At 46.6% G+C, this 21625-nt stretch overlaps 1 protein-coding gene across 2 annotated transcripts in view; it reads right to left on the bottom strand.

Moving 5' to 3' along the window:
- PCGF5 (polycomb group ring finger 5) overlaps positions 1–21625 on the bottom strand; it is a 479167-nt gene that overhangs the window by 69754 nt on the left and 387788 nt on the right. The window lies entirely within an intron of this gene.

Raw genomic sequence — 21625 nt, 5'->3', positions numbered from 1 at the left:
GAGAGCTTAAACATTGATTTAAAAATGGCGCTCTGATGAATGTTGAAAAAGGCGGCCAGTTTCCCAGGGAAAGCTTCTGTGCCATACCCCAATGTGGGGATGAGTTTGGCCTTCACTATCTTCACCAGAGGTTCGAGAGTAGGCTGTTTTGTCTGTTTGAAAATGGTTTGAAAGGCAAACTGTGATGAAGCTGATTTCGGTTTTTAAGAGTTTAGATTGGTTAAATGGCCTCCTTTGTTGTCCTACCAGCATCCAAAATATTTGTATTTATTTGATGTAATCAGGCAGATGTTATTCAAGTGCAAGGCACCTGTTTTTTCCTTTTACGGCCAAATATCACAAAGTTTTTTTTTTGAAGTTTACAGTCATCCCATTTCAGATACTATGCTTGTGTAAAACATTGATCACCCTTTGTAGCCCCATCTTCGTTTGGCTTAAGAGGACTACATCATCAGCATAGAGCAATGAGGTAATACAGCGGTTTCCCAGTTTTGGTGCGCCGCTGATTATGCAATCCAGCACAGGTACCAGATAATACATAAGCAAATAAAAGAGGTCTTGTTCAATTTTTATTTTGTCTGAGACTGTTGTAATAGTTCCCAGTTTTACTCTGGCACAAGTGTCAGAATAAAGTATTTGAAAGCCACAGAATAATGCTTCAGGGATATCCCAGGCTTTAAGCTTGGACCAGAGCAGCTGGCGGGTGACATGGTCAAAAGCCTTGCTATAATCTACAAAACAAAATCAAAGAAACTGCTTTTATTTATCTGCTTTGCCACCAGCATCCAGAGGGCCATGAGGTTGTCTGTGGTGCCCAACACTGGTCTAAAATCAGTTTGATTGCGAAAGATCAGTTTTTTTAACATGTCCATGCATTCAGATATTCCAATAACAGGGAGGCAAAATATTTGGCTTCAACATCCAAGATGGCCATCAGACGATAGCTATCAGGGCTCGCTACCTGACCCCTCTTTTAGATTGGGAAGCAGTATCGATCCTTGCCAGGACGTGGGAATGGAATTATTGGTGAGGCAAGTTGTAAACAATGTTTCCATCAGCAGAGACCAAAACTCAGTATCCTGCTAATATACTGAGGCAGAAGTGCCATTTGGACCAGGGGCTCCACCTGCTCTGCTTTTCTGGATCAGGGATGCTATTCTTTTGGCCATGATGGCTGACCGATGTTGAAGGATTTGCGCTTCTGTTGCCTCGGACCTTTCATATGAAAGGTTGGGCTTACTATAGCTGAGTTGCAGGCTAGGGCTTTCTGGTTTGGTTTTGTAAAGGGAACTAATATGTGTCTTCCAATTTCCAAAGGTGACATTATTCCTGTTTAATTTAACAGTTTCTGTCTCTCTGCTGAGGCGATTGATAGTGATCCAGAATTCCTTTGAGTTTTAATTTTGGCAGGCCAGGAATAGCTCAATCTGAAGTGCTTTCTCATGTCTCTGTTTTGATTCATTTTTTAAAAGCTGCTGCGTAAGAGAACGCAGGAGAAACAGCACTGGACCCAGATTTCAGCAATCTAACTATTTTATTCAAAGATATTTTCTGGGTTTTAAGGTCTTTTGTGAACCAAGTGTGTGACGTGGAGGGTCTGAGGACCTTTTTGCTGGGCAAGACTATTGGCAAAGAGTAGGTGTTGCATAAAGATTTCCTAGTCATGAAGTATATGCTGCAGGGGGATGCTCTACTTGGAAAGTGTTGTTTTCCAGGAGGTATATTTTGATGCAACTTCTAAACTCAATTTAATTTGTTTCCAGTTATGAAAAGTGTAATTTGAACCAACGGACCGTAAAATGTTGTGCTCAGTGCTGCAGTTTCTTATAAGCAGATGCTGGGGCATGTGGTTGCTTTCACAGTGAAGGATGATGGAGAAAGAATTGCTCACAGTGAAATTGAACAGAAGGTGTAATCTAAAGCAGCTGATTTTTCAGAAGGAAATTTGAAAATTAGATGGTTGATCTTCCGGGAAGCACACAATCAATGCTCGTAGAGCCATCCTTTCTAAGGCTGCTATCACAGTGCATCCTATGGAATTCGTTCTTTGTGGATTGTTACCTGCGATGGAATCAGCCACTGAGAGTTCACTATTTCAGTAGGGGGGCTGCAAAAGGGATTGAAGAACAGATTTAGATTGAAATCTCAAGTCAAAAGGAGATAAGATTTGGGATGATTGAGTCTTATATATCCGAGATTAAGTGCTCCAGCACCTTCCCCTTTTGCTTTTGCCCTGAGGCAGTAGGATGGATGTACACATTCAACAAGTATAGTTTGCTCTTTATGGAATTGTAGCTCTATAACTTCCACACATAAAAAGCTGTGATGTCCGGTGTCCCTACGGTACAATACAAAGTTGGACAAGGCGTCCACTGCATGACCCTTGCTAAACTGTCAAGTGGCAGCAGAGAAAAGCTCTTAATATCATTCACACATGATTTCCACATCACACTGTGATTAATGAACATATAATATCATGTGATGTTAAGAAGGACACAGGATTGGAGTGTGTTAGATTGTCAAGACCGGCCACATTCCAGGAAATTAGGGATGTAAATTTAGCCTCATTCCTCAAGTTTGGGGTTAAACTGCCTTTTAAGTGAAAGTCAGCTGGATGGTGGGCTGGTCAAGGCGGCAGTTAGTCATCCCCAATCCTCCTAACGTTTTTCCACTTGAGGGATGGCGTACCTGCATAGTCTCCCTGCTTGATTGTGAGTGGAGATGATTAATGCTTGTGAGTTGGTGGCAGCTCTAGGATGAAATGGGTTTCTAAGGAGCAGTGATGTTCTTTGAGTTTTATCGATACCAGTGGGATTTTGCCCTGGTTGACTGTGGGCTGACAAACCGCTTGTGCTGATTCCTTCTGAATGAGAGCTGTTGGGCAAGAGGGCTTTTTGGAAGTGTTAGTAGAATGCTCCACTCTTCTAAAATGTTTGTGATTTGCACATATTGTGTTGACTGGTGTTAGAGTGGACCATGCCACTCCTGTTGCTTTCTTGTGGGGCAATTTATTTGAGGGAATGAACTGTACTGCCACTTTATTGTTAGAATTTGAATGGCGAAGATTTGGGTGAGAGCCCAGAAGTTCAACAATATTTCCTCGATTCAATATATCGTTAATGACTTTCGTAAGTGTACTCAGGGTGCCAAATTGTCATTAAAGCAGAGGTGTCTTGAGGTATGTTATGATGCATTGAGACTGTGCTCAAGTGATTCAAGGGTATAGGCGGCATGTGCGGTTGTTCATTTAGATTCTCTATTGCCTGTTGAGTATGACAATTTCTCCAGGAGCCCTGTTGATCAGATAGCGGTCTGAAGTGGCAACAGCATCAGATTACAGCCTTAGTGGAGCTATCTATGTGCAGTTCGATTCTTTTGATGGCAAGTAATCTGAGCTCCTGGTGATGTCATGCCGGACTGGGAAGGGCCGGCAGCAAGAAGGGTCACGGGTACCGCCTCACTTGACTGTGGATCTGTTTTGAGTTCTGCTTCTTGTGCAACGGGTGGCTGCTAACTGATTTCAACTGGGTTAATTGACACTAGCCTTACAGTAATTTGTGTTCTAATTGTTTTTTGGGAGGTTAATGGATCTCTTGGATCTTGAGAGAGTGCGCCATTGTCCACTTTCTGAGGATTCGAAATATGAGCTGAATCCAGTTCCACATGGATCTCTTTTTTAGTAGGTTGGGAAAAAATGTCATCGTAGAGGCCTGGTTTGCAGCTCTCATAGGCCCTCATTATGTAATTGGTGGTAAAAACCACCTACCGCCGTGGTGATGGCCACCAAAATTCCGTCACCGTGGCTACCATCAGTCTGGCAAACTAGGATCACTGCCAGACTTCAGCCACAAGAAGGGCGGAAATCCGGCAATGATCATACTGGCGGATGGTTGTGAGCTGGTGCTGCTACCACCAGCACCGCCACGCCAGCTGAACGCCGCCAGCCGTATCATGCCCTGTGATACGGCCTGGCCGTGTTCTGCTGGCAGGCGCTGGTGGTGGTAGCAGCACCCCTTCCCGTTCCCTGCAGGAAGACCACCTGGAAGAAGGTAAGTTGGGCGTCCGACAGGGGATGGGGGTGTTGTGTGTGTATGGCTGTGTGCATAAATGTGTGTGTGCGTAAATGCGTCTGTTTGTGTAGTGTTGTTTGCGTGGGTGTATGCACGTGCGGGAGCCACCTACCAGTGGTGGAAGGAATTCCCTTTCACCGTTAGGCCTACCGCCATGGTTGACATCTCTGGCCCAGCGGCTGCTACTGCCATGGCGGTCTGAGTGGAGAAGTGGCGGGTTGGCTCTAGGCATCCTGCCATTCTTATAATGTGGCAGAATGTACCGCTAGACTGTTGCAGGTACTGCCGCCACATTACCACTCATCGCCGGGGTCATAATGACCCCCATAATCTTGTCCTGTTTTTTTACTGAGTTTCCAGAGTTGCTTTCTTTTGTGCCCTGACAGTTGCGCAGGAAGGGTGCTAGATGCACTGACATTATCAGGATTTATTGATGAACTGGTAGCGATACTGGGTAGTGCAGTATCATCTACTTTTGTTGTCATGGTGTTAATATTATCTAATATTCCAAGACTAGTGAGAACAGGATGTATCTCCATGCTGAGTTCCATTACATTGTTCGAAGTCAGAGCCATTGTGGAGGGCTCCACTGTTGCCAGTGTTGGTAACTGTGAAGGTGTGCTTGGCAGGGCAGTAGGAGACAAAGGGGGTCATTCCGACCCCGCCTGGCGGGAACCGCCATATTGCCGCTCCGCGGTTGAAAGACCGCTGGGGCCATTCCGACCGTCCCGCTGGGCCGGCGGGCGCTAACATTGTTAGCGCCCGCTGGCCCAGCGGGAAGGCGGCCTGCAACATTGAAGCCAGCTCCGAATGGAGCCGGCGGTGTTGCAGGTGTGCGACGGGTGCAGTTGCACCCATCGTGCTTTTCACTGTCTGCTAGGCAGACAGTGAAAAGCAGGCTGGGGCCCTGTTAGGGGGCCCCTGCACTGCCCATGCCATTGGCCTGGGCAGTGCAGGGGCCCTCAGGGGCACCAGGACACCCGTTCCCGCCATCCTGTTCCTGCCGGTACAAACCGCCAGAAACAGGCTGGCGGGAAGGGGGTCAGAATCCCCAAGCAGCGCCGCCATGGCGGATTCGCCCAGCCGGGGGAAATCCGGCGGGAAACCGCCAGACCCGGTTTTCTGACCGCGTCTTTACCGCTGCGGTCAGAATGTCCAACAAGATTGAGTAGATGCACTCTTTTGTACTAGATGCAGCAAAGGAAGGTGGATTGTGAACAGGTGGGTTATGGGCATTTAAAAGTAAGCTTCTCACAGTGGCGTTGATATGTTCAAAGCGAGAGTCAAAAGATGACATATATTGGGCTAGCGTTTCTTAAAATGTGATTTTGATGTCAAACTTGTTTGACTGATATTCCAAGGCCTTGGTAGTGGTGTCAAGAGTGTTGAGTAATTGTTGCCAGATCCTTAAATCCATAGGAGAATTTAAGCTACAGTTTTGAGTCAGAGGCACAGACTGAAAGTTGTCAACTATTATCAATGCACATGTTTCTGGAATGCTGGCAATGTCTTAGGCAGGCGAGGGATTGTGCAGATTTCCCCATCCTGATCTGGTGTTGGCTACTATCTCTAAACCTGAGAAAGGGCTCTAAGTTTGAGATGAGTGGCGCGACTCGGGCTGATGGATTTGATATTGTGGACCACTGATGTCATCAGACGCATCATAGTTTGTGATGTGTATGGTGTCATTTATGACTTTGGGTGGGACCCAGTCTGATGTGGAGCACAATTTCACCATCTCAGAAGGGGAGCCGTGCTGGATATTTACTTTTTTGCAATGGAAGAACAGGTAGGGATCTAGCCAATTGCTCAGGGGGAAGGCTTAAAGTAGTGTGGATAGGGCTGATCATAGGGTGCTGCTCTGTCGAACTGTCATGCTGAGTCTGCTGGACAGTACCTGCAACCTCATCTAACGGGCCAAGTAGAGGAGTCTTGGGGGGTTGTAATGCTGGAACTACCCCATCAACTTACTCTGATGTTTGAATAAAGAATGGCGCCTTCGCCTTTTGCTGCTTGTAGTCTCCTGTTCCTAGTCCCCCTTTCTTGAGTAGTTCACAAGTATGCCAACAAATGAACTGTGTTAACTGCAGTCAACTGGGGGATTCTAGCAAGAATGGGTTAATTTAAAACAAATTTGAAGGCAAGGGGGCAATGCTCAAAGGCATCAAAAGTAGCACACAAGTTGGTGCGAGGCTCAATGAGGAAACCGTTGGGGTGAAGAACTGGTAGACGGGGAGGCAGAACGAAGAGGGCAGTGAGGTCGGCGGGTTCAGAAGACGGCCGCAGTAGTAAACGGAGGCAGAAAGGCAAAAAGGCAGAACAGCAGCCCGAAGCATTTATCTGCCGAATGTGTTACCTCCAGACTTCGACAGCATGCAGGGAGTATGGAGGCCTGCTGGCATCAAGACTTTAGCTTCAGGCACTTGCTTACTTGGGCCCTCACCCTCCTGGGCTCATAACATCTCTGAGGTGCTTTGAATATCAGGGGTGCCCGACTCCCAGCTGCTAATTCTACTTTTTGGGCCGGCTCTGACCCCTGCTCTGGCCTCCACTCTGGCTCCAGCACAAGCAGACCACTGCACGCCTTGCCTCCTCCTCGCTCCTCCTCCTCTTGTCCTCACGTGTTCATCTCTTCATTTGAAGCAGTCTCACGACAGGAAGACAGCTTAGCAAAGGTTTGAATCGAGAACGCATGAAAAAGGTCAAAACTAAATTTAAATCACTACTGGTGATTTAAACAAAGACGGTATGTAAAAAGACTGAAGTATCTGACAGGCACTGTTTCACTGTGCCCAAAGCGAGACCTTGCTGAGCTATGGACACATGAACAACAAAACTTCAAACAGTTTGGTACAAAGTGGGTTGCTTGTTTGATCATGCAACGGACCACAAACTTGTCCCAACAGCAAACATGTACAGATTTAGTAGAGGGATGACATCTGCAGCCTCAGGAGGAAGGTCAAAACTTTCAACTGTCGCAACTCAGTCTCCAAGCCTGGAGGTGGGGGATGCACAGGTTCAGGTGCAAGACCTAGCCCTGCTGCTGCAACAGGAGATCCTTCTAAAGGGGCAGTCTGATCAGAGGGAAAATGCTCATGCCCCAGAGTTCAGGATACAATACTTTTCATGCCCAATCTGGAACCACTAGAATGACTTGGACCCGATTTGTCATGATCTTCTTCCCAAGTCGGAACAGGAGTGGCATCAGCTGGAAGGCATGAAAGAGTCCTGAGTGCCAATTTAAGTGGAATGAGTCTCCGAGTAAGAGCCACTTTGGAAACTCAAACGTGCTGAAGAGTTGACATTGCACATTCTCAGCAGTAGAGAACAGATCAAGCAAAGGTTTTTCCCATTCGCAGAAGAGACCCTGCTTCACCTCCAGTGCATCTGCCATTCATGATCCACTAGGAGTTGATGCCCGAGTTCATCCTCTCTGGTGTTTAGAGATCCCATCAGGTGCTGCACCACCAGGAACATCCCCTGGTGATCCAGCCACGTCCAGAGTGCAGGGATTCCTGGCAAAAGGTCCAGGACCCCACCCCGCCTTTTGCAATACCACATGGCAGTGGTGTTGTCTATGAACGCCTGAACCAGCCTCCCTTTGAGGGATGGCAGGAAGGTTTTCAGCGCAAGTGGATGGCACTGAACTGCAAGTGGCCGATGTGGGGGTTGATGTGGAGCTGTGCCTCCACTGGAAACTAGGGTCATCTGATCTCCACATCTCCCAGATGGACACTCCAGCCCAGAAGCGATGCATTGGTCACCACTGTCACCTCTGGGTGAGGTCTGTCGCTGAATCAATCATGGTCCCGCAGCCACCACTGCAGATCTTTTGTAGTCTCTTCTGAAATCTGAGCATGATCGGAGAGACCTCTTGTACTCTGCGCCCAGTGGGACTTCATACCCCACTGCAGAGCCCACATATGCCACCAGGTGTGATTAACCAGCAGAATGCAGGAAGCAATCAGTCCCAGCGGCCTCCGAGTTATCCTCAGTGAGATCCATGACAGAGGGTGAAATATTGTGATCATTGCCTTAATATCTTGGACTCTCCATTCCTGGGATAGGTGAAAAACTGTTTTGTATCCGGAATGGCTCTGATGAAAGGGAGCATCGTCAGAGAAGTCAGGTGTGATTTCGACTTGTTTATAGTGAACCACAAAAATTTAAGAGGTCTGCCATAGTCTGGAGGTGGGTGCTGACTGCCTAGGGGGAGTCTGCCTTAAACAGCCAGTTATGAACTTAGGGAAAGATTGGGATCCAGGACCTCCGCAAAAGAGTTGTGACCATCGCCATCACTTTTGTGAACACCAGAGGAGCACTGGTTAAGCCAAATGGTAGCACAGCAAACTGTAAATTCTCTTGGTTGACCATAAACCGCAGATGGCAGCTGTGGATATGCAGGATGGGGGGGTGAAAATAAGCATACTACAGGTCTAATGCTATCATCCAGTCTCCATGGTCAAGGGCAGGATTCACCTGGGCAAAGGCGAGCATCCTGAATTTGTACTTCAGCAGGAAGGCATTGAGAAGGGGAGGTTTTAGAAGAGGGTGGAGCCCTCTGTCCTGTTTCGGTACCAGAAAGTAGTGGGAACAACAAACGCGTCCTATTGCTGACACCAGTACACCATCTATGGCTCCTCTGGCCAAAAACGCTTGCACTTCCTCTCTTAAAAGGAACAGGTGGTACTCCATCAGCCGTTTTTGGACAGTGGAAAGGGCAGTGGGGTTTCCAGGAATCTTTAACATCCACTTGTACTAGGTGGTGGCCTTCCACTCTAGCAGAAAGTGCTGGATCATGCCGCTTACAGGGTGCCTGTGCATCACTAAGGAAACATCAAAGAGGCTTGGGGCTGTGGCAGCCAGAGTGGTGGTAGACTGGGCTGCTTGCTGCCCCTGTTGTCCATGTGATCTATTGGAACCCCTATCATGGCCATGAAAGCGCTGGGAAGGCTGCTGAGCCAGTAGCATCTGCTGGCAATCCTGAAACCTTCTACCAATGTCACTGAGGGGGCAAAATTGGGAAGGCGGCTGACATGCAGCCCAAGGGAGCCAGCTGTGACCCTGCTATCTTTAAAGCACAAAAATGACCCACCCTCCTCCCCGGACTCAAGTCTCCTAGAAGTGCAGGACAGACCATCTCTCTAATCTGTTGGATACATTGTCACCGTAAAAAAGTACTGACCTAACTGTGAACCAACTGTCACCTCTCCTTCACCCCTGAGGCATGGTGGGATACTGGAGGTGCTCAGGGTCTTAAAGGCACGGTGCCAAATTTTGTGGTTCTGCTGTGTTAACCTGCATGCAGCCTATTGGCTAATAATGCTCCATTGTTTTCAATGTAGTTTTTTCTCTTTTTTCACTTGTGTTGCTACTGCTTCTTTCCCTGGTTCCCAGCTATGGGGCTTTGGAAAGTTTTTTTCTTCTTGTAAATTTGAAAGGGAGTGATTTTATTTAAAAAAAAAAAAAAAAAAAAAACTCCATAGAAATAAAGCATTTTAGCCTGTTTATCAATATAGTCTGCATTGCTGTTATACACATGTGTACATGAGTTTGGTATGAAAATTGTCTACTAAAAATGCTATAAATATTTTTCGCGTATTTTTCATACTTATACATGTGTGTGTATTTTATGTATGCTCCGGGGTCCCAGCACGAGGGTGAGAATATTCAATGTTTATGACTTTGATGAGGATACCCCTGGAAGAGAACTAGGATTTACAGGTAAGTAACTTATCGTTCTCTTCCAGGGGATCCTCGGCAATAGTCATAAACATTGACTAGATTAGCAAGCCCATCCCTTATCTCTGCGGACTGTCTAATAGAAGTGCAGGAAAAGATATACACTATGCAAACAAATTTCTCAGAGACGCTTGCCCAACTTGAGCGTCTGCTCTGGCATCCGAGTCCAAACAGTAATGCCTAGTAAATGTATGTACAGATTTCCATGTAGCAGCTTACAGATTTCAGAGATTGGAACATTATTAAGGAGGGCAGCAGTAGCCGCTTTTCCTCTTGTCGAACGAGCCTTAGGCCTAGCCAATAACTGTTTGTTAGCCAATTGATATGCAGTAACAATACATTAAACTATCCATCTAGATATGGTTCGTTTTGAGGCTGCATCGCCTGTTCTCATATGACTGTAATTTACAAATAGTTGGTGAGATCGTCTAATCAATTTGGTCTTATCCAAGTAAAATTTCAGCACTCTTTTCAAATCCAGAGAGTGCAAAGCTTTCTCTGCCGGAGTATCCGGATTGGGGAAAAAAGTTGGTAGTGAAATAGTCTGATTAATGTGAAAGTCCGACACCACCTTCGGTAAGAATGATGGATGAGTTCGTAGAACCACTCTATTTTCATGGAAAACCGTGTACGGTTCCATGGAGGACAAAGCCTGAATTTCACTGACCATCCTCGCCGAAGTGATGGCTATGAGAAAAGCTGTCTTCCACGTAAGGTGTTGTGAAGAAGCTTTGTGGATAGGCTCGAAAGGAGGGCCCATGAGTCTAGATAATACTATGTTTTGTTCCCATGGAGGCGAGGGTTTTCGAATGGGTGGAAAAACATTCTTCAAACCTTCTAAGAAATCCTTGACTACTGGTCTTGTAAAAAAGGATTCCTGAGAAGGTGATTTATGATAGGCTGCAATGGCAGATAAATGTACCTTAATAGATGACACTTGCAGACCCGATTTCGCCAGATGAAGCAGGTAAGACAATATGACCTCCTCCTGAGCCAGAATAGGATTCTGACCCTGCTGACGACACCATATGTAGAATCGCTTCCACTTGAATGTGTAAGAGAGCCGCGTGGAAGGGTGTCTGGACTCCTTTAAGATGTTCATGCATTTCTGCGAGAATTCAGGAGCCATGCCGTCAAGCTCAGAGAGGGAAGGTTGGGGTGAAGTATACTGCCTCCCAGCCTGCAAATGAGATCCGGTCTGCACGGCAGCCTCTTGTGCGGTTGTTCTGATAGGTTGAGGAGATCCGTGTACCAGAACTGACGAGGCCATTGCGGGGCTATGAGAATCATTCTGGTGCTGGATCTGTAGAGTTTGTTTATCACAGCTGGTATGAGGGGAATCGGTGGAAAGGCGTAGAGAAATATCCATGACCAGTCGATCAACAGGGCATTCCCTCGAGACCCCGAACGGTAGAACCTGGACGCGAAGTCTGGGCATTTCTTGTTTACCTCGTCTGCGAAGAGATCTAACTGAGGCCGACCCCATTGAACGAAGATGTCTTCGACGACCTCGCCGTGAAGAACCCAATCGTGGGCGTCCTCGAGGGTTCTGCTTAGAAAGTCCGCTTCCACGTTTTGGGCCCTGGGAGGTGAATTGCTGTAAGAGACATTCCCCTCACTATGAGCCAATGCCAAATGGCCTGAGATTCCCGAGACAGGGGCAGGGATCTCGTTCCTCCTTGCTTGTTCAGATAATACATTGCCGTCGTATTGTCCGTTTGTACCAGGAGAGATTTTCCCTGAATCGATCGAGCAAATGACTTGAGAGCCAGATGAACCGCTCTGAGCTACAGTAGGTTGATATGGTACGCCCTTTCTTTGTTGGACCACAAGCCCTGAGCTTGAAGGGAACCCAGATGAGCTCCCCAGCCCTGAAGCGACGCATCCGTTACCAGAGTGTCGGACGGGATTGGCTGATGAAAAGGAACTCCCACTGACAGGTGATGTCTGTGCATCCACCATCGTAATGATTGTCGTGCTCCTACCGGAAGAAGCACTCTGTCCTCCCAGTGGCCTGTGTGTTGATTCCAGTTTTCCTCCAGAGCCTCTTGAAGAGGCCTCATATGCACTCTGGCGTTCGGGACAATGAAAATGCAAGAGGCCATGGAGCCCAACAGAGATGTCACCTGAAGGGCCGTAGGCACGGGGGAACACAGAAGGTCTTGACACTTCCTCCTTATTGATAACAGTCGTTCCTCCAAAGGATACACTCTTTCGAGCTCTGTATCCAGTATTGCTCCCAGGTAGTGGAGGGTTTGTGTTGGGGTGAGGGTGGACTTTTGGAAGTTGACTTGTAGACCTAGAGATCGGAAAACACTGAGCACAATGTCCAAATGGTTTTTCGCCTGCTCCGGAGAGGAGGCTTTCAGCAGCCAGTCATCTAGGTATGGATAAATGAAGATTTTCTGCTTCCTTAAATGCGCCGTTACCGTTGCTACACATTTGGAGAATGCGCGAGGGGCAGATTTTAGGCCGAAAGGAAGCACATTGAACTGATAGTGTTGGGAGGCTATCACAAATCGTAGGGATTTCCGATGTTTGGGAATGATCGGGATATGAAAATACGCATCTTGCAGATCTATGGAGCACATCCAGTCTCCTCGATGCAGTTGAGGGAAAATCTGGTGGAGAGCCAGCATCAGAATCGGTCTCAAAACTCAGTCCCGACCCTTCCTTGCTACTAGAAAATAGCAGGAGTACACCCCCTTTCCTCTTTGTGCGACTGGAACCTTTTCTATTGCTTTTTTCTGTAACAGAGCATGAACTTCTTTGCGTAATAAGCTCATGTGAGCCGGACTGGATTTGGTTGGTGGCAAGTGAGGAGGAGGTTGCCGGAAAAGAAGAGAGTATCCACTCTCTACAATGTTCAGCACCCATTTGTCTTTTGTTATGCCATGCCACTCGTGACTGAACGCTGTGATACTTCCCCCAACCGGAGTGGTGTACGGTATTAAGGGAAGCGAATCCTCATTGTTTTGCGGGGGCTTTGGGGGTAGACTGGTGAGGTCTGCTTGATCCTCGGTCTCTTGTGGCTTTACGAGAGTGGAAGAGGGGACGTCCTTGTTTCTGTTGTGGTCTCTGGGACCAATCAGGGGTTTGAACCCTCAGTTGAAACTGGCGCCTGTCGTAAGGCCTATACCTTCGCCTGAAGTCTTTCCTTCTCTCGAGGCCCACTGCCCTCATGGTGTCAACCTCCGCCTTCATACGCGCCATCTCCTCATCTGTGTGGGTTCCAAATAGCGAGTTTCCGTTAAACGGAAGATTCAAGATCTGCTGCTGTGCTTCCTGCTTCAATCCTGTGAGTCTTAGCGAGGAAGACCTTCTCACACAAACCCCATGCGCGTAACCATGTGCTGCCAAGTCTGCACCATCTGCTGCCGCACTGATGACCTGATTGGACACCAGACTTCCCTCCTGCAGGATCTCCTGAAAATCCTGTCTGTCCTCTCTAGGCAGCTTTTCTGCAAACCTGTTCAGTGAGTCCCAGAGTGACCGATCCTATCTGCCTAGGAGTGCAGAGGTGCTGGAGACCTTCATCATGGACGCCGCCGTGCCTCCCCAGAGAGTCCAGGTGTCTACTCTCCTTGTCCGGTGGAACCGTCGAGGATGACGCTACTGAGTGTGTCTTACGGGCTGCGGCCAATATGACTGAGTCTGGTGGTGTATCAGCCCTGAGAAACAAAGGATCTTGATCAGGTGCCTTATATTTCTTTAAGATCCTAGCGGGAGCCGAACAGAGGTTTGCTGGTGTTAAAAAAGTCTCCATGGTTGGTTGTAGAAGACCAGGCACCAGCGGTAACAATTTCTTTGAAACCGCCCTGTGTTGCAGGCTTTCAAAGATTACCGACGAGGAGGTTGAAGGCTCCGGGACCTCAATATTCAGCTTTTGTTCTCCCCTGAGAAGCACCTCGTTGAAAGTTGTGATGTCGTCCACCGGGGAAACTCTAGCTGGTGGAGAATCCGTTAGAGTCGGGGAGTACCCTCTTACTGAAGACCCCGACGATGTGGACCAAGAAGGAGACCTTCTGTGACTGCACGATCTTGATCTTCTCTGGGAGTGTGACCTGCTCCTAGATCTTGTTGCAGAGCGCCGAGGCCTAGTGGCAGACTGGCGAGATGCAGAAAGAGCCCGTACTGTACACGCTGTTGGCGATGGTGTCCTCGGGAGAGAAGCCGATGGTGAGTACATTTGCGAGTATTGAGAGTCTGGAGAAGCAGGTGTTTTATTAAGACTCTCCAACCACCTTGGCGACAGGTTTATGGGCGAGATGTGCCCAGACGATGCAGCTCTTGACCGCCCAGACGATCCACTCCTTATGGAGACCACTGGTGTCGGAGTGTTCTTATCAGCTGGTGGCGGCTGACGCTCTTCTCCTTGCGAGATAGGCAACACCTGTGTCGACGTTGAAAGATGTACCAACGTCGAAAGGAGTACCACGGACTGCTCAGGTCTCAACGTCGAGGGCCTCGACAGTGACCGGTGGTCCCTTGAATGCGACCTGCTCGACGTCGTGTGCCTCGCCATCGAGTGATGGGCCGCTGACAACGGAAGTCTTTGCTCTCGCCGTTGAGGCGATCTCGACGTCGTCTTCCGTGCCGTCGAGGGATGCAAGGCCTTCGTCGGCGAATGAGCACGATGGTGCTGGCTCGACGTCGATCAGTGGGTTGCGTCGACGGAGATCTGCCCTTTTGATAGCTATGTACTTTCAACGTCGTATCAATCGACGTCGGTCGGGTCAACGTTGACGGCGATCCGTGACGATGCGACGGCGGCAGCGATGACGGGGAACAGACAGGCACCTTCTTACCAGCTGACATCAATATAGCCTGTCTCTCCTGAGAATGGCTTGTTGACTGCCTGGGAAGTGAAGAGGACAATGTCTTCTGCCTCTCATTAAGACCATGAAGCCTAATTTTCTCTCTGTCTTTCAGAGTCCTTTTTGACATGTTCTTGCAGTGTCTGCATGTGTCAGGGCAGTGGCTCTGAGGCAGACACACAATACAGAGAGAGTGTGGATCAGACTGGGCCTTCTTCTTCCCACAGGAAGGGCACTTCACAAAAAGAGAAGGCATTTTCCAGTCAGGGAAAAATCCCTTAACTCAGACAAAGGTGAAAAACGTTGAGTGAAGGTAGAAAAAATGCTGTTTTTAAATATTTTTCTGTGAAAAACTCAGACAAATTGAGAGCTCAATGCTCCAGGATCCTCTCAGAAGAAGCCATAAAAAAGAACTGACCTAACTGTGAACCAACTGTCACCTCTCCTTCACCCCTGAGGCATGGTGGGATACTGGAGGTGCTCAGGGTCTTAAAGGCACGGTGCCAAATTTTGTGGTTCTGCTGTGTTAACCTGCATGCAGCCTATTGGCTAATAATGCTCCATTGTTTTCAATGTGGTTTTTCTTTTTTTTTCACTTGTGTTGCTACTGCTTCTTTCCCTGGGCCCAGCTATGGGGCTTTGGAAAGTTTTTTCTTCTTGTAAATTTGAAAGGGAGTGTTTTAAAAAAAAAAATGAAAAAAACCTCCATAGAAATAAAGCATTTTAGCCTGTTTATCAATATAGTCTGCATTGCTGTTATTCACATGTGTATATGAGTTTGGTATGAAAATTGTCTACTAAAAATGCTATATATATTTTTCGCGTATTTTTCATACTTATACATGTGTGTATTTTATGTATGCTCCGGGGTCCCCGCACGAGGGCGGGAATATTCAATGTTTATGACTATTGATGAGGATCCCCTGGAAGAGAAGCGCAGGATCTGCTCTGTCCCCAATAAGTTGGGAGCCGTCAAAGGGCATGTCCATGAGGCTTCACTGGATGGTACTGTTAAACAGCAGTGGACCGCATTTATGCACGTCTCCGGAAACTTCACTGCTACCAACAGCTCTGCCCAATTAGTCAGTTGTGTCAAGGAAGCAGCGGATTGTGAATTTAGCTGCATCACCTCTATCTTGCATGGCCTGAGAGAGGCCAGCTTGGGCTCCCTCGGGTAAAAGTTGTAGGGTTTAGGACACTGATTCCCATAAGTCATGGGTGTAGCGTCCCAAGAGATGTGGTGTTCACAGAACAGAGAGCAAGTCTTGTGGATGAGAAAACTCTACGCACAAAAGTGTAGATCTTTTTCAACTTACTAGCCAGTGAGGTGGAAGGGAGCACATTTGGTTAGACATTAAAGGCCAAAGCCTGCACTATCAGACTCTCAGGGGAGGGATGTTGGATGAGAAAGTCTGGGTCGCCAGGTACAGGAAGATAATGGCAGACAAACGGGCATTTGACCGGGGCCCCCATGCAGAGCTTAGCCCAGGTCCTCGTGAAAAGTGAGGCAAGTTTCCGAAGAGGTTTGGCCAGGCGGAAGGATCTCAGTCAGCTCATTTGTCTTCACTTCTTGTGCGGGAGCTGGAGGTCATTTCTCAGGCTCTGCACAACATCATGGCAAATGATACACTTTTACCAGAAGCTGGCCCAGCAGGTGTAGAACAAGACAGTGTCTGGAGAAGTAGCCTTACCACGGGCATCTTGTAATTCATCATACCACCTGTCATTCTTTACGGCCGACCAATGTCATTCCCTGCATCATATGTGCCATTGGCAGAGTCAGCATTACATGTCATGAATAAACTACTCCCTGCCTTGGGGTAGGAGAACAGTGTCTGTGTAAAATGGAATTGCCAGTTTTGAGAGGAAAAACTGGCTTCAAGCGTGGCCTCGGACGACATCGATGTGTAGTCGGACAGCACTATATGATGGCTGCTGTTGTACTTTGCTGATAAAGTCAGCATTCGCGTCAGTGGATTGCGCTCCTGCATGGTGCCAGAAACAGGATCGGAACAGGATGTAGTCCAAAGTCGGGCAAGGATCTAGGAAGCCCCAACTTGTTCTGAAGGAGGTCCTGCTGGCAGAAGCCAAGAAGAAGCCTCTCATCTTCAGGGTCCAGAAGGTGCCCCAGAGGGAGCAAGTTGCATAATTAAGTGCATCACAGCCTGGTGAAACGCCTTGATCTGTAAAAGAGTCATCCTGGGACCCAGGAAACTCAGGCTCGCTTGGGGCGGGTTCAGGAACGGACTCAGTGCACTTAAGGAGCAGGTACTGGAGGTTCAAAGATGTTCCTGCACCCTCTCTAAGGACTTAAAGGGGTACAACAGTTTTCAGTCCATCTTAGACTTTTTTCTTTGACTTATCTGAAGACCTTAACCTCAAAGATGACTAGTCCTAGGAGTGGCTTCTGCAGTGGGACTGCTATGTTCCCTGTGACTTTCACCAACGCAGAGTCCTTCAGAGTTGGGCAAATAACGGCTTTGCTTCTTGCTCCTGTATGCCTTTCGGGTGCATCCGGTTGCAGTCACTGCAGGCTGTGGAGATGAAGAACAACCCAAGGTACCACAGGCCAACCAAGTGGAGATCAGTTACTAATATCTGTCTGTGACATTCGCCACATGGCATAAACCCTCTTGATCTATTGGGGAAAAATATCACTGCAAAAATTGTTGGAATATAACAAACAATGGCCTAAAAAGACCCAAGATAGCTACGGATCTGCATTTGTTGGTGGAAAAAGAAATTAAATGATGTCAGGGCGCGTCCGGGGTGTATCTATGCTCTACATGTCATTCCGGCTCGGACGGCGGCGATTCAGATCACGCTGTCAACTTCAGGCCACTCGGTTAATCCTTGAAAGTTTTCCAGATGCAGTCTGACAACTGGGGAATATTCTAGGTTGAGGAATCTGCACTTGGAAGTCTCCTTGAGGATTAAAATCCTATGCTGACGCAAAAAAGGAGGGGGAAAATACTTATTTTCCATACCTTTTAAGAACCAATGTGCCATAGGTGTGGATCAGTTCTTAGCTGACAAGGAACCTCTAGGTCTTAAACAGTTTCTGGCCCCATACATGCACCTTATATTTACAAATGAAGCAGAAGTAAACAATGATCCCCCGCTGCCGATTATGTGGTCAGTAAAACATAATGAACAGGTATGCAATTTACACTGTCCATGGAATGTAGTGACTGCTGACTCCTTCGCAGAATCCTTTCAGGCAGACATATTGACATCTTAACATTGCTTTAGAATTATACCTCAAGTCTCTAACAGCCACCTTTGATCAAAAAGCCCCTTTTAAGAAATCTCTATCCTCTTCGATCTGTAGGAACCAGGCACCTTAGTACTCTAAAGAACTACACCAGGAACAACTAACATGCAAACACCTTGAACGGTGCTGGTGGGATACTAAATCCCTTACGGATAAAGCAGCATAACGAGAGAGGCTCCAATTCTACCATAAGCAGATTAAAACAGCCTGGAAAAATCGCATCCTTTCCAAAATCAACCTAGCGGGCAGTTCTACAAAGGAGTTATATAAAGTACTAAATGACTTTGTGAAAACTCCAGGCCTGTGTTACATATGTCCTAGAAACTCCGAATCTCTGTGAATCAATTGCCAATTTCTTTGAAAATAAAATCATCAGGATATATAAAATTTTCCCGGCACCACACCCGACGGCCAAAGTTTCTCTAGAAGCTTTTGAACTCTGCTCCATGGAAGAGGTGCATAAATTGTTAACTTTGGTGAAATCAGACTCCACTTTAGACCCTTGCCCTCCCAGTATCACAGCCAGTTTAGCTTGATGCTTGGCACCCTCAGTAAAAGCGCTGTTTGATTTATCCCTAACCTCTGCCACAGTACCAGCAAACTGGGAAGTGTGGACAAATAAAGCCACTTCTTAAAAAGCCCTCTGCCAACCCGGAGAAATTAGCAAACTATAGACAATCTTGCTATTACCTTTTCTTGTTAAGATCGTAGAAAGCCATGTTAACAAACAATTAACATTCTTTTTCGAGGAGAACAAGATCCTACATCCCTCACAGAAAGGCTTGAGAGCATTAGACGTCATTGGTAGCTGTTATGGCAGCATCCATATGTCATTTGACATAGAGACCCCAATTATGCAGGTCCTGCTGGATCTATCGGCAGCATGTGACACAGTCTCCCACTACATTTTAATCAGTAGATTACATGAAGCAGGTATCTATGGAAGTACCCTACTGTGGCTAAGGGATTTCCTTGACAACTGTTCCCAACGTGTGATTCTGGGACCATTTAAATTTAGAAAGATATCAGTTGATAAAGGAGTCCTGAAGTGCTCCTGTTGGAGCCCAACATTATTCAACATATATGTGTTGTCTTGAGATCCTGCGGAGTGGAGATCGTGTCATCAAGGATGACACTCAGCTGCTTATCATCTTTGGAACAGACCCAGACAAGGTGCACCATCAATTCAAGCGCTGCAAGAGAAAAATCGCTAGCTGGATAACCTCAAATTGCCTACAGTTAAATTATGATAAATCCAAGATCGGGTTGTTTGGTAAGGCGCTTGAATTGTAGCCACCAGATTGGTGGCTCCCCCGATCTCGGAACCGCCCGTCTCCCTAAACAGGTGGGGTGGAATTTAGGAGTAAAAATTGATCAGGAGTTACCTATAATAGATCAGGTCAACACTTTAAGTGGCATGAGCTTTGCCAGAGTTAAACTGTTCAAAAACGTTTTCCCTTGGTTACCTTCCACATCCAGGAAAACTTTAGCCCAGGCGCTGAGCACAAGTCGACTGGATTATGGTAATGCATTGTTGGCTGCAGCTATGCCCCCTTGTTGGCTAAACTACAGGTTGTGCAAAACACCGCCGCCAGACTGATTTGCAGTATGCCAGCCCAGTCATCTTCTGCTGCCATCCTTTAAACATTGCACTGGCTGCCTATAACAAAATGTGCAATGTTTAAACTTTGCTTTCTAACTCAAAAGACCTTGTATCAGGCCTGGCCTGTGTACATGCAACAAGACCTACTTGCCCACCAGACAGCTAGGATCTTCCATTAAAGCTCTGCTGTAGATCACCCACATGCATACCATTAAATTTGATTTGGGGGCAGAGCCTGCTCTTATTTAGCCACCTATCATTGGAATGCACTCCCTCTCTATGTGTGTTCTTTCCTTCATATTAGGAGTTTTAAGAAACTGTTGAAAACATGGTTGCTCTAGGCATTTCTTTCCTGTCAACAGAGCACAGCGCTGAGATATTCCTATGGGAATGAACAGTGTGTGATATCAAGTACACATAGTACTAAAATAAAGAACCGTGGTAAGGAGACCCAGATATATGAATGGAGTGACAATAAGAAAAAAATTGTCCACTACCCCCTGCTGAACTTTCAATCTGTGATTTGTGCAGTGCACTGCTTGGGAAGCCTGCCCTCAAATTTACCTTCCCCACCAGATGAACTGCTGAGAGCCCAATGCTCCCGCTCACAACAAGACACCAATTATAGGACATTTATCTTAAACATGGATTCAAACCCGTACCAACGGCCATTTACTACCAAATTGCTCAGATGAGTTCTCCAACCCTGGATCTATAATTTACATTTCTTGGTGAAAAAGAGGCCTGCAGCTAAACCCAACCATCGAGTTAGAAAGATCATCACACCACTGTGCCGACTGAAGCATAAAATGGGCACTTTTCAGATTGTTTATGTAGGTTGAAAATGGGTATCCCAGGATGTTTTCAATCCTACATATAGAAATACCAAAAATCTACCTAGCTGATGGTTAGAGGCCAACAGGGAAATAATATCCTTGACAGCATACTGGATTCCAGGGTAGTGGAGATGGCAAAATGCTACAACCAATTTGTAAAATTGCTTGAGGAATAAATAAGCCAGAGATAGTATGTTTAAAAAATAAAACACTAGGAAAGTTAACCAGCATTATTCTAGGCGACTGAGACACTGACAACTAAAATATGAAACACCCAAAAAGCATGGCAAATAGATCCAAGTAACTTAGAAAGTGAAAGAGAGTCTATATTTTTTGGAAGATAAGAGGAGTTTCTTTGCCAATAACGTCAAGGAGACAGTGAGCTTCACCAGGGACCCTTCAAAACTATTAGTGTTATTGAAAGCCCTATGAACAATGAAGTGCAGGTGAATACAACTGATGAGTGGGGAGACTTTAACAAATATTTGAGGATACAATCAATAAATCTAGGGTAAAGATTTTGCCCCAAAATTAAAAGGACAAAAAAACAGGACAATTCTCACAAGGCCTATCAGGAAATAATCCCGGTGACCATGAGCTAGACCTTGTGGGAAATGACCAAGGTGGAAGGGACATATGGCTAAAAACATTCAATGACACCAACTGTCCAGGAGACCCATGCTCAGCACAAGCAATACAGAAAAATGCCAGGACTCTTATCCCTTTCACATAGAAATGTTAAAAGAGTAATTTAATGTAGAAGAAACCTTGGAAGACCCTAAAAAGTCCAGTCAACCCGCTTATTAAAGACAGTCAACCCTGATTCCAATGATTCAAGTTATCATGTGCCTTGTTTGAATAAGCTATTTCACTGTTAGCAAAGGTTTGCCATCCTTCATGCCTGAACTTCTTTCAGTGAAAGTAGACCTCCACATACCTGGATGGGCATTTCGTACATGGAGGTAATGGGACAAAAAAAAACATGTCAAAGGACATACTGAGAAGCAGAAATATGAAAACATTACCATGGATGGATGGGAGCATAGGTGGAAGGGTAAGAGGAGTTAGCACTCCATTGTTTGGGCCAGAGTTCTGCTGAAGTTAAAGAGTATCCTATCAACCCCAAACATTTGTGAAATCTAGAGATCCATGCCAAACCATGGAGGTGTGACTTTTGTGGAGATCACCATTCCTTTTTACCTAAATGCCAATCAAATATCACACTAAAGACACAATTTCCTCTCTAATGTGCCAATGAAGTGTGGTATTTGCCACCTATGGCA

The sequence above is a fragment of the Pleurodeles waltl genome, chromosome 6, assembly GCF_031143425.1.
Source record: "Pleurodeles waltl isolate 20211129_DDA chromosome 6, aPleWal1.hap1.20221129, whole genome shotgun sequence".
Lineage (NCBI taxonomy): Eukaryota > Metazoa > Chordata > Amphibia > Caudata > Salamandridae > Pleurodeles > Pleurodeles waltl.
The sequence above is the reverse complement of the archived record's forward strand: the minus strand, read 5'-3'. Positions and strand labels throughout refer to the sequence as shown.